The sequence below is a fragment of the Lucilia sericata genome, unplaced genomic scaffold (assembly GCF_015586225.1).
Source record: "Lucilia sericata isolate MDLA Ls3-8-SP2 unplaced genomic scaffold, ASM1558622v1 Contig000950F_arrow, whole genome shotgun sequence".
Classification (NCBI taxonomy): Eukaryota; Metazoa; Arthropoda; class Insecta; order Diptera; family Calliphoridae; genus Lucilia; species Lucilia sericata.
The window spans coordinates 150,620-164,202 of NW_023994935.1; the positions used below are offsets into that span (position 1 = coordinate 150,620).

Sequence of the window (13,583 nt, forward strand, 5' to 3'; positions counted from 1 at the left end):
TTATGTGGTACTCTTAAAGTAAGTGCATTTATGCATTTTTCATAGAGTTGTTTTTTGGCTACAGCTTCCAGCATCTCTTAGACATTCCAGTCGAGTTCCAGTAATTCAAGTTGAGCCACTATTTAGTGTTGTGGTAGCTCCTTTTTGAGGATTTAAATTAACTTTCAGTTGGTGTTCCGGTTTCGGGTTGTGCTGTTTGTTGCCTTTTCCTCCTTCAAAATAAGAAACGTGGACGGTTTGTTTTAAACAGACAAGAAATAGAAATAAATACACAATTTCTGTCAAAAAAAAAGCAAAAAAAAAAAATACCACTACATATACAAAAAAAAAGAGTGAAAACTTTTTCAAGCTAAAATTTCAAGAAAAAAACCAAACTGCTTTAATTTAAAAAAATAAAAAAATTGTGTCATTGTTTTAGAAAAAAATACTCAAAATAAATTTTAGAATTTTAAAAGAATTTTTGAATAAAAAAATTTGTGTAGTGAAATTAAAAATTAGAAAAAAAAAAACGAAACAAAATGTAGAGAAAAGTTATTGAAAAAATTTGATTATTAAAAAAAGGTAAAAATAATTGATAAAATATTTTCTTTTAAAAAATTATGAATTATATTTAAAAAAAAATTGGCTGTATATAAAAAAATATATAAATTACAAGAAAATTTTTATTAAAATTTTGTTTTAAAAAAATGAGTGTTTTAGAAAAAGAAGTGAAGTATTTGAGTTGTGATTTTTTAATAAAAATATCATATTGTGTTAAATTTAAAGGTTCAAAAAGTTTTAATATTTTGTTTTGAAAACAATAATTTAAACATTTTTGTTAAATTAATTTAAATATTAAATTAAAATTATAAAAATATATTTAAAAAACATTAATATTAAACTGGTAACATAGTAACTAGTTAAAATTTTTATAAAATAAAAAAATAGTAAATTTTTATACCCTACACCACTCTAATGGTGTAGCGTATGTAACACCCAAAAATATTGGTCTTACACCCGCCTTAGAATTTGCCAATCAGCTCAGAATCACTTTCTGAGTCGATTTAGCTGTGTCCGTCTGTCAGTCCGTCTGTCTGTCTGTCTGTCTGTCTGTCTGTCTGTCCGTCTGTCTGTCTGTCTGTCAGTCTGTCTGTCTGTCTGTCTGTCTGTCTGTCTGTCTGTCTGTCTGTCTGTCTGTCTGTCTGTCCGTCCGTCTGTCTGTCTGTCTGTCTGTCCGTCTGTCTGTCTGTCCGTGTGTCTGCGTGTCAGTCCGTCTGTGTGTCCATGTAAACCTTATGCGCACTCTACAGGTCGCAATTTTCAAGATAATTTGATGAAATTTTGCACATACTCTTCTTTTGACCCAAGGACAACGCCTATTGAAATCGATCCTCCCGAATACGGCTTTTGAGTTCATAAATATGTTAAATGTTCTTGTATCAATTTTAAAATCGACAAAACTTTGTTTTAAAAGTCTTAATGATACTTCTCATTTTCGTAGTGATCGGGCCTCATTTAACCCTATCCCCCATACAAAGTCCACTTCGGAAAATGAGTTGATGCTAAAAATTCACTCATGATGATACTCTGCATAAATAACTAATGTAGACATAAATCTCTCTACCAAAATTTATAAGGATAGGACCATTTTAACCCCCTGCCCCCATATAACCCCTCATTTAGAAAACGCCTTTTTTTGTCACCACTGGTGTAGGGTTCCATATGGTCGGCTTTGTCCTACTATAAATTCTAACTTGTATGTATATATTTTTCTTCTATAATCTGCTTTGTTTTTAAAATAATACAAAAAATTTCCCAAAAAATTGAGAAAGTTCCCAGTTTTCGAAAACTCACTCCTATATGAATCCGTCATTTGGAAACCACTTTAAATTCAATAAATATTTCCCTAAATCACAGAAAACGGAATTAAAAAATCTTAAGCTGATTGGCCACCAAATGTCACGATCATTACCCTTAAAAGCTTTACTTTCAAACAACATTTTAACTTTAGGAATTTCGAGGAAAATTTGGTATCACGATCTAATATAACAGAAGAGGCAAATGTCTGTATATAGTCGCACATGCTCTATTATATGATACCCTATATCTGCTTTCAGAAGTTGGTCAATTATCGAGTTATTGGTATTGAGTTGTTTTACAAACCAGATATGATTTATGAGGATTTGATTTTTTTTTTTTTTTTTTTTTGAGGTATTGACTGTCGGGACTTAAATCAATCGTTTATATCAAAAGTCTACGGACTTTGTATAACAAACTGATTTTCTGAAGAAAGATTTGTCCGATCGTAGCGAAATATATGTAATTTATTAGCAAATTTTTAAAGTGTCAAAACAAGTGCATCCTACACATATATTGTACCCTACACTAACAGAGTGAAGAGGATATGCGTTTATGCTGATGTTTGTAACATCCAAAAATATGAGTTCTTTACTCACCTGAATCATTTCCTATGACAATTTATCTATGGCTGTCCGTCAGTCAGTTCGTCCGTCCGTCTGTATGTAAGCGTTAAGCGCAAGTTTTCCAAAAACGATTTTATACACTTGTATCCAACTGTGGAGACCCAGCAGTTCAACAAAGATTCAATAAATCCAAAAAACAGACAGTCATTTCCACTGACGTCTAACTATCTGTTGAGCTCTTATTCGTCTTCCGAATTTACTCTTCGTAAACGAAGGTAAAGATAGCCATCACTTAAGTGTCGACTTTGCAAACGAGATCAGTGATAGCCGTCACTTTACAGGCTAAAAGTAATCTATAGATAGCAGTGGAAATCGTCACTTTACTATACAAACGAAATCTATAGAATAGACACTTCCAAATCTAAAATAATAACTCTCAGGCATTGACTCCTTTGGACTAGCTTTCTGGCAATTTTTTGGAATCTATGAAGTGACGAAGGCCGAAGTGGTCTTATTTAACCACTGGGTGAAATTCTTTGACGACTCACCACCGCACAAGGTTGTACCGGTCTATATACAAGCACTTTGCTCCAGTACTCGGGCTATACAATTTCTTGCCATAGTAGCCCCGTTGAGGAATGACAGATGTCATGAGTCAAGCTCAATCGAACCCCGACAATGGAAAAAGCAATCACCGGTTAGAGCCGATATAAGGGGTGATGATGCAATAAGGAATGCTTTTGTCCTTACTGGCATTCTCATCATCTAAAGATTCACACCAATGCCTTCCTTGACCTTTTAAAGTCGCCCAACTACACTACTACGATGGCTCTGTTGCTCCGGCAAAAGCTCCTAGGGACATAACTGGTGGTTCAAAAACTCAGATATACATATATTTAGTCAGACTTATTTCAGTGACCACAAGGTCTCACTGTAATAAATTGAGCATGTTTTAGAGTAAATTCCAACACAAACATGAAACAAAATCACCGATAAATTAATGATTAAGTTATTAACAACTCCGCCAACGTCTCAACCAACTCCTAAGCCTCTTTAACCGTCACTTCATACGTTATTCCCATATCTCCACAGATACAACTCAGAATCCATTTCATCCATTAGATACAAGTATCTTTTCATTATCAGATCAAATACAACATTTTATGAATCCACAGCCTAGCTGCTAGTTTCTAGGAGAAAATTCTTGCTTTAAATGAATCAGTTACATTCGGTTCAGATGCCCTGTAAAATTTTTGCCAGATTTTAGCAGCTCGTAGTAAAAAGTAATCTTTTATTCCCACCAGATTCAAACCATTACTTTGGCACTATGTAAATTTGGCCAATAATAGCGTTCAAGAGCTCTTGTTGTGATTGACATGTTGTAGTGAAAATGTTTCAGTCCAAAAACCTTATAACGGGGGATTCGATTGTGAAATAATATACCGATTTCTACCAAATTTTCTGGAAGACATAGTCCATGGAGTAAAAGAAATAATTTTGTAAAATTTCATCAAATTATCTTGAAAATTGTGACTTGTACTTTGATAACAACTTTTATAGAGACTCACAGATGATCGGACTGACAGAAAGAGATACAAACAAACAAACAAACAAACAAACAGACATACATATAGACTGACAGACAGGCATAGAGACAGATATACGGACGGACAGGCGGAACATATAGATAGATAGTTGACACACAGAAAGGCAGACAGAAAGGCAGACAGAAAGGCAGACAGACAGACAGACAGACAGATAGGCGTATGGACGGACGGGTCTTAATCGATCGGTATATGCCATTATAGATAAACAGACAGATGTATGGACTGACTTATGAACGCTTATCTTTATATCGACTCAAAAAGTGGGTCCTAATCGACCGGTATAAGCCATTATTTTCTCCATTTTAATATTTAGACCAAACTACAAGATTTCAGATAGACATAGAGACAGATATACGGACGGACAGATAGAACATATAGCTAGATAGTCAGACACACAGAAAGGCAGATAGATAGACAGACAGACAGACAGACAGACAGACAGACAGACAGACAGACAGACAGACAGACAGACAGACAGACAGACAGACAGACAGACAGACAGACAAACAAACAAACAGATAGACAGGCGTATGGACGGATGAAAGTATGAATGGTTATCGTTATATCGACTACTTTTGAGTTGGGTCTTAATCGATCGGTATATGTCATTATAGATAGACAGACAGACAGACAGACAGACAGACAGACAGACAGACAGACAGACAAACAGACAGACAGACGTATGGACGGACGGACATATGAACGCTTAGCATAATATCGACTCAAAAAGTGGGTCCTAATCGACCGGTATAAGCCATAATTTTCTCTATTGTAATATAATTGAATCCATTACCTTTAGAGCAAACTACAAGATTTTATACATTTTTAAATTTCACAAATGAATAATAGTTTTGTAAGTGCTAACGTTTATTCAAATTAATTCAAATTAAAATGTTACTAATAGAATATTAAACTGATAGTTAACAAATATAAGTTTATGGCATTAAAAACCCTTCAAGAAACCGTTACAAATTTAAAATATTATTTGAAGCAACAACGACGAGGACGATAAAACATTACAGTAAATTATCCCTTAAATTTGTATCTATCAACTTAAAACAGCAGCTAAAGTTTTCTGTGGCTCTAACAAAAAACACATACTCATACAAACACAAACACACACACACATACGCTCTAGTGGTGCTCAATTTGGATTAATATTCCAAATCAAGCACACTCTTCAAGTATTGTGACGATGTTGTTAACGGTATAACAACAACAAAAAAAAAAAGGAAAAGCCAAACGAAGGAAATTTGCTCTTACTCTCTCTTTGATGATGGCTGTTTGTGTTGGTGTATGTTGTTTTTTTGTATCAAAGAAAAACCATTGTAGTGTAACAAACAATGTTTGTATCCGTTTTTTTTCGCTTTAGTTAACGTTTCTCTTTTATGTTTCAAAAAAGTCCTTTGGCTGCTACAATTTTGTTTTGACAAAATTTTCTATGAGTGAGTAGTATGTGTGTGGTGAATTACTAAAGTTGTTGTATTCAATTTATTGTGTATTCCGTTTTATCCTTAACTTTCCATGGAGATTGCATGTGCTCATCTATTTAAGTGAGTGTGCGTGTGTGTGTGCGTTTAAGAGTGTTGAGTTTTTTATGTGTGCGTGTAAAATTCAAATATTTCTATACAACAAGAAGGCAACTTCCAATCATAGAAGCTGGAGCACATTTTCTTATTACAATTTTCAGCAACTCTAGCAACAAGAATGAAAATTTAACACAAAATATTAAAATTTTCAAAAAATTAAATTATTAATAAAAAAAATTATAAAAATTTAAAAAAAAAAATTAATAAAATTTCTCAAAAAGTGCTTTATAAACTAATAAAAAGTTGATTGGTGTCGCTAAAACTGCTGTTGCTTTTTTCACCCATCTGTGTGTGTTTTTTTGCTTCTGTTCTTTTGTTCGCAAAACCTATCAAGGACAAATGTGCTTTTTTATGGTCATGTATAACAGGTGCCCGTATTTATCTCATGAGCAGCTCTTCTTCTTCTTTTTCTGCTTTCTATAGTAATTTTTTCTTTTTTTACTTTCTTCATACAAGTGTCTGTCTATCTATGTGTGTGTGTGTGTCTAAGTGTTGGTAAGAAAAAAAAAATACAGAAAGTTATTTTTGTTGTAAAGAAATTTGTATATTAAGAAAGAAATTTGATAAAAATTAAGAAAGTAATGAATAAAAGAAAATTATGTGTAGTATACTTTTAGGAATCTACATGTGTTTTTTTCTTTTGTCTGCCACAAAATTCCATACAAGAATAAAAAATGTTAATAATTAAAAATAAAATAACAAAACGCCACTTAAACTGTTTAAAACATTAAGTAAGAAAAATAATAGAAATGAAAAAGATACAAAGAAGTTTTATAAACAAATCAAATTTTGCAGAAATCTACAAAAATATATAACTAATTGAACCTTAATGAATGAAAAGTAACAGAGCAGCATCCCAGACATCTGTGTCTGTAGAAACAAACTAGTATGAGAATGTTAATAAAACATTTTACTTAACATATTGTCATTAAAGCATTTTTTTTAGTCAAACTAAAATTTTAGAAAACTGAATTTTTAGTGAAAAAATGTAACTTTAAGTGAAAATTTGAAATTTTAGTGAAAAATTGAATTTTTAGAGAAAAATTGAATTTTTAGTGGAAAATTTATTTTTTAGTGAAAAATTGATTTGTAAGTGATAAATTGAATTTTTAGTAAAAAAATAATTTTTAGTGAATTTTTTTTTTTTTTTTTTTTGTTAATGAAAAATTGATTTTTTACTGAAAAATTTAATTTTAAGTGATAAATTTTATTTTAGTCAAAAACTTAAGTTTAAACAAAAATTTAATCTTTAGTGAATAATCTGATTTTTATGTTAAAACTTAGGCTGAACTAGAACTAAACTAGAACTGAACTAGAACTGAACTAGAACTGAACTAGAACTGAACTAGAACTGAACTAGAACTGAACTAGAACTGAACTAGAACTGAACTAGAACTGAACTAGAACTGAACTAGAACTGAACTAGAACTAACCTAGAACTGAACTAGAACTGAACTAGAACTGAACTAGAACTGAACTAGAACTGAACTAGAACTGAACTAGAACTGAACTAGAACTGAACTAGAACTGAACTAGAACTGAACTAGAACTGAACTAGAACTGAACTAGAACTGAACTAGAACTGAACTAGAACTGAACTAGAACTGAACTAGAACTGAACGAGAACTGAACTAGAACTGAACTAGAACTGAACTAGAACTGAACTAGAACTGAACTAGGACTGAACTAGAACTGAACTAGAACTGAACTAGAACTGAACTAGAACTGAACTAGAACTGAACTAGAACTCAACTAGAACTCAACTAGAACTCAACTAGAACTCAACTAGAACTCAACTAGAACTCAACTAGAACTGAACTAGAACTGAACTAGAACTGAACTAGAACTGAACTAGAACTGAACTAGAACTGAACTAGAACTGAACTAGAACTGAACTAGAACTGAACTAGAACTGAATTAGAACTGAACTAGAACTGAATTAGAACTGAACTAAAACTGAACTAAAACTGAACTAGAACTGAACTAGAAATAAACAGCATGTCAAATAGATTAATCTTAGTTTTGAGCGTGAAATTATCTGGGGAATCTATTCAGCAAATAGATTAAAATACCTATTCCATAAATATTCTCCTGATGTTATAAGATTAAAAGATTAAAAGTTGCACAGAAAGAGGGGCCATATTAATGCTATTGGAACAAATACAAAGACAGATGGACGTCAAATCGGCTTCGCCATCCTTAAGTTTTCAATTCACTTGTCACATTTTATCTTTAATTGTAGCATTTTCAAAGTATAGTGTAAAATTTTATTGTATTTGTGTCTCATAATACAAAGGTAGTCCTTAAAAATTGTCCGTTCTGTAGTACAAGTCTTTAATGGGGAATAGAGTAGATTAATATTATTTTAAGCAAATTTATTAAACTAAATTTATATAAATCTTTAAATGTTCTAGTTCATATGTTTTTCTTATCAACTAATTGTTCTTTTCTTCACATTCTTTTCAGACTTTTCTTTTTTTTCACCCGGAGAAATATGCCAACTAAACACAGTGAAGGAAATACATTTCAAATGGTTTTAGAGTGTGTAGTCTAAACAACTGAATAAAATTGAAACAAAAATTTTAGTGAAAGTGAAAAAATTGGAATCACAAAAATTTACAAATGTTTAAAACGAATTAGCAAATTAAACGAACAATTAATTTTGAACAAAAAAATAACGACTAAATTAATTTAAAATAGTATAATAAAATAATTAATAAATAATAATTAGTTAAAACAAAGTGTTAAACGAACTAAGTATTTGGAAGTTAGAAAAACGACAAACAATGGTGAAAAACTAATTTTTGTAAAAAATAAAAGCAACTTTAAATTTTTGGTAAGAATGAATTATGAATTCTAGATTGAATAACATCTAAATAATGCTAAATTAATGTTCAAGTTCAGTTCTAGTTCTGTTCTAGTTCTGTTCTAGTTCTGTTCTAGTTCTGTTCTAGTTCTGTTCTAGTTCTGTTCTAGTTCTGTTCTAGTTCTGTTCTAGTTCTGTTCTAGTTCTGTTCTAGTTCTGTTCTAGTTCTGTTCTAGTTCTGTTCTAGTTCTGTTCTAGTTCTGTTCTAGTTCTGTTCTAGTTCTGTTCTAGTTCTGTTCTAGTTCTGTTCTAGTTCTGTTCTAGTTCTGTTCTAGTTCTGTTCTAGTTCTGTTCTAGTTCTGTTCTAGTTCTGTTCTAGTTCTGTTCTAGTTCTGTTCTAGTTCTGTTCTAGTTCTGTTCTAGTTCTGTTCTAGTTCTGTTCTAGTTCTGTTCTAGTTCTAGTTCTGTTCTAGTTCTTTCTAGTTCTGTTCTAGTTCTGTTCTAGTTTCTGTTCTAGTTCTGTTCTAGTTCTGTTCTAGTTCTGTTCTAGTTCTGTTCTAGTTCTGTTCTAGTTCTGTTTTAGTTCTGTTCTAGTTCTGTTCTAGTTCTGTTCTAGTTCTGTTCTAGTTCTGTTCTAGTTCTGTTCTAGTTCTGTTCTAGTTCTGTTCTAGTTGTCTGTTCTAGTTCTGTTCTAGTTCTGTTCTAGTTCTGTTTCTAGTTCTGTTCTAGTTCTGTTCTAGTTCTAGTTCTGTTCTAGTTCTGTTTCTAGTTCTGTTCTAGTTCTGATCTAGTTCTGTTCTAGTTATGTTCTAGTTCTGTTCTAGTTCTGTTCTAGTTCTGTTTCTAGTTCTGTTCTGTTCTGTTCTAGTTCTGTTCTAGTTCTGTTCTAGTTCTGTTCTAGTTCTGTTCTAGTTCTGTTCTAGTTCTGTTCTAGTTCTGTTCTAGTTCTGTTCTAGTTCTGTTCTAGTTCTGTTCTAGTTCTGTTCTAGTTCTGTTCTAGTTCTGTTCTATTCTGTTCTAGTTCTGTTCTAGTTCTGTTCTAGTTCTGTTCTAGTTCTGTTCTAGTTCTGTCCTAGTTCTGTTCTAGTTCTGTTCTAGTTCTTTCTAGTTCTGTCTAGTTCTGTTCTAGTTCTGTCTAGTTCTGTTCTAGTTCGTTCTGTTATAGTTCTAGTTCTGTTCTAGTTCTAGTTCTAGTTCTGTTCTAGTTCTGTTCTAGTTTGTTCTAGTTCAGTTCTAGTTCAGTTCTAGTTCTGTTCTAGTTCTGTTCTAGTTCTGTTCTAGTTCTGTTCTAGTTCTGTTCTAGTTCTGTTCTAGTTCTGTTCTAGTTCTGTTCTAGTTCTGTTCTAGTTCTGTTCTAGTTCTGTTCTAGTTCTGTTCTAGTTCTGTTCTAGTTCTGTTCTAGTTCTGTTCTAGTTCTGTTCTAGTTCTGTTCTAGTTTGTTCTAGTTCTGTTCTAGTTCTGTTCTAGTTCTGTTCTAGTTCTGTTCTAGTTGTTTCTAGTTCTGTTCTAGTTCTGTTCTAGTTCTGTTCTAGTTCTGTTCTAGTTCTGTTCTAGTTCTGTTCTAGTTCTGTTCTAGTTCTGTTCTAGTTCTGTTCTAGTTCTGTTCTAGTTCTGTTCTAGTTCTGTTCTAGTTCTGTTCTAGTTCTGTTCTAGTTCTGTTCTAGTTCTGTTCTAGTTCTGTTCTGTTCTAGTTCTGTTCTAGTTCTGTTCTAGTTCTGTTCTAGTTCTGTTCTAGTTCTGTTCTAGTTCTGTAGTCTGTTCTAGTTCTGTTCTAGTTCTGTTCTAGTTCTGTTCTAGTTCTGTTCTAGTTCTGTTCTAGTTCTTTCTAGTTTTTTGTTCTGTTCTAGTTCTGTTCTAGTTCTGTTCTAGTTCTGTTCTAGTTCTGTTCTAGTTCTGTTCTAGTTCTGTTCTAGTTCTGTTTTTGTTCTAGTTCTGTTCTAGTTCTGTTCTAGTTCTGTTCTAGTTCTGTTCTAGTTCTGTTCTAGTTCTGTTCTATTCTGTTCTAGTTTTGTTCTAGTTCTGTTCTAGTACAATTCTCATCCTACTCTTGTATTTTAGTCTTAATTGTGTATATTTCACTAGGCGTTACATCAGTTAATTAACATTTAAGTAATATGTTTATTTTAGCAAAAATTAAATATTAATTACGCAACAATTCATTTTTTTATTCAAACAGAAAACGCAACAAATTTAAACTTATATGTAGAAGATTATTACAGAAGATAATAATTTCATATGAGAAAAACAACTAAATTATTAGTTAAATAATAATAAAAATAATTTTCAAACATACATTTGTATATAATAATAACGGAAATCAACAACAACAAAAACGCACAAAATAATTAATAATAAATTAAATTAAACTATAAATACAATGAAAATAAAAATAATTTTTTCTCAAACCTGAGAATAAACAATAGTATTTAATTAAAAAAAACACATAAAAATAATAATAAAACAGCAAATTTACATAAATTATTAATTAATTGGTAAAACATATTATTAATAGCAAGCAAAAAAAAATAAAATAAAATTAAAAAAACAACAACATGTTAAAAAACATGCAGATATAAAATTTAACAAAAAAAAAATTAAATAAATATAAAAATTTATGGATAAAAATGTGTAAAATGTTGGTTTTTTTGCTTACAGTGAAAAAACTATTAAGGGAAAATTTATGAAAATGTAACAAAAATTTCTTTTTTAAACTTCTTACTACTCTGACTACTAATATAAATATTGAAATATTATGAAAATTAAAATATTAAATAAATAATTAATAAATTCTTAATAACATAAAACAATTTTTTTAAACATAAAATAAACTACCATTAGCAGCTACAGATAAGTTTAACTAAAACGAAAAAAAAAACAAAACCTTTATAAAACATATAAAAGTGCATTTTTAAATTAATTAAAAACTCATTACAAATATTACAACAAATAAACGTCATACTCTCAAAAAACATTACAAACTCAAACCAGCAACAAGTGTTGTCAACTTGAATAAAAACATAAATTACATACAATTTTCAAACTAGCAGAATTTTGTAAAATGTAAAAACTCCATATTAAATAGTAAATATTGCGCATTAATAACATATACTTAGACATTTTTTAAGAAACAAATTTTTATAACAACACCACCACCACTCATAGTAGTCTTCAATTTAATATAATCAATAAATAGTTCAACAAATTTCAATAAAAGACAAAAACAAAAAATCTTCGTTAGCAGCCGTTAAGGAAACATTTAAAATAGATGTCATTAATAAATACAAATTGGATGGTTATCATAAATATTACAAAAATACATACATACAACATTAATAGTAATAGTTATTAAAAGGTAAGTACAATACAATTACAAATAAAGTACCTACTAACCTTACGCTTAATGTTAGTAAAATCAGATCAGAGTCCTTAGGGGAATAAAAGTCACGAGTCATGATAGACTAGCATACTACCAAGACACTGATTCACTCTTCTTTGGATCAATTGTAAAACTATATCTAGTCATATTTTAGTCTCATTCGTTATATGATGATTCAGTAATTCTTTCCGCTCAATCGTGAGTCATTCTTTAACTATATTTTTACTCCAATCATGTGATTTTTCGATGCAATGATATATCTTCAGTTAAATATTTCCCTGACAGCTTCTCTCTCTGTCATGTTTTAAGTACAATCGACGTCTATCTCTGCCAAGTTTCAGATTCAATTTCAGATCATTCACTTCCTTGTCTTTCTGAGGATGATTTAGCCTTCATCTACCACGCTAAAGTTTCAATTGTAGGTCCTCTCTAGGACTAGGACCTTCCTCCATTTCAGCTTCAGTCATAGGACTTCCCGTTCCACGTTTAAGCTGCAAATGTTTGTGTAATGTTTCGCCTTCAATAACTAAGAAAACTAACTAACTAACTAACTAACTAAAGAAAGAACAGAAATAACTAACGAAAAAGAAATAACGAAACTAACGAAAGAAAGAACGAACTAATCGAACGAAAGAAAGAAAGAAAAGAAAGAAATAAAGAAAGAAAGAAAGAAAGAAAGAAAGAAAGAAAGAAAAGAAAGAAAGAAAAATAAAGAAAAGAAAGAAAGAAGAAAGAAAGAGAAAGAAAGAAAGAAAAGAAAGAAAAGAAAGAAAGAAAGAAAGAAAGAAAGAAAGAAAGAAAGAAAGAAAAGAAAGAAATAAGAAAGAAAGAAAGAAAGAAAGAAAGAAAGAAAAGAAAAGAAAGACAAGAAAGAAAGAAAGAAAGAAAGAAAGAAAGAAAGAAAGAAAGAAAGAAAGAACGAAAGAAAGAAAGAAAGAAGAAAGAAAAGAAAGAAAAGAAAAAGAAAGAAAGAAAGAAAGAAAGAAAAAAAAGAAAGAAAGAAAGAAAGAAAGAAAGAAGAAAGAAGAAAGAAAGAAAGAAAAGAAAGAAAAGAAAGAAAAGAAAAAAAAGAAAGAACAAGATAAAGAAAGAAAGAAAGAAAGAAAGAAAGAAAGAAAGAAAGAAAGAAAGAAAGAAAAAAAAAAAAGAAAAAGAAAGAAAAAAAAAAAAAAAAAAAAAAAAAAGAAAGAAAGAAAGAAAAGAAAGAAAAGAAAGAAAGAAAAGAAAAAACGAAAGAAAGAAAAGAAAGAAAGAAAGAAAGAAAGAAAGAAAAAAATAAAGAAAGAATAAATAAAGAAAAAGTAAGAAAAGAAAGAAAGAAAGAAAAGAAAGAAAGAAATAAAGAAATAAATAAAGAAAGAAAGAAAAGAACGAAAGAAAGAAAGAAAGAAAGAAATAAATAAATAAAAAAAGAAAAAAAAGAAAGAAATAAAGAAAGAAAGAATAAAGAAAGAAAAAGAAAGAAAATAAAGAAGAAGAAAATAACAAAAAATAAAATAAAAAGAAATAAAAAATAAATAACTAAAGAAAGAAAAATAAGAAAAACGAAATAAATAAAGAAAAATACAAACGAATAATAATAACTAATAATAAATAAACAACTAAAGAACTAACTAAAATAAACTAAACTAACTAACTAACTAACTAACTAACTAACTAACTAACTAACTAACTAACTAACTAACTAACTAAAATAACTCATCTAACTAAACTAACTAACTAACTAACTAACTAACTCACTAACTAACTAAACTAACTAACTAACTAACTAACTAACTACTAACTAACTAACTAACTAACTAA

General features: G+C 30.1%; 1 long non-coding RNA gene across 1 annotated transcript; it reads left to right on the plus strand.

Moving 5' to 3' along the window:
- The first annotated feature begins 459 nt into the window (after positions 1 to 459).
- On the plus strand, positions 460 to 10,735 carry LOC119609234. Its single transcript, XR_005231900.1, has 3 exons — positions 460 to 561; positions 8,065 to 8,434; positions 10,581 to 10,735. It is a non-coding gene; the product is annotated as an uncharacterized LOC119609234 (long non-coding RNA).
- Positions 10,736 to 13,583: the final 2,848 nt, after the last annotated feature.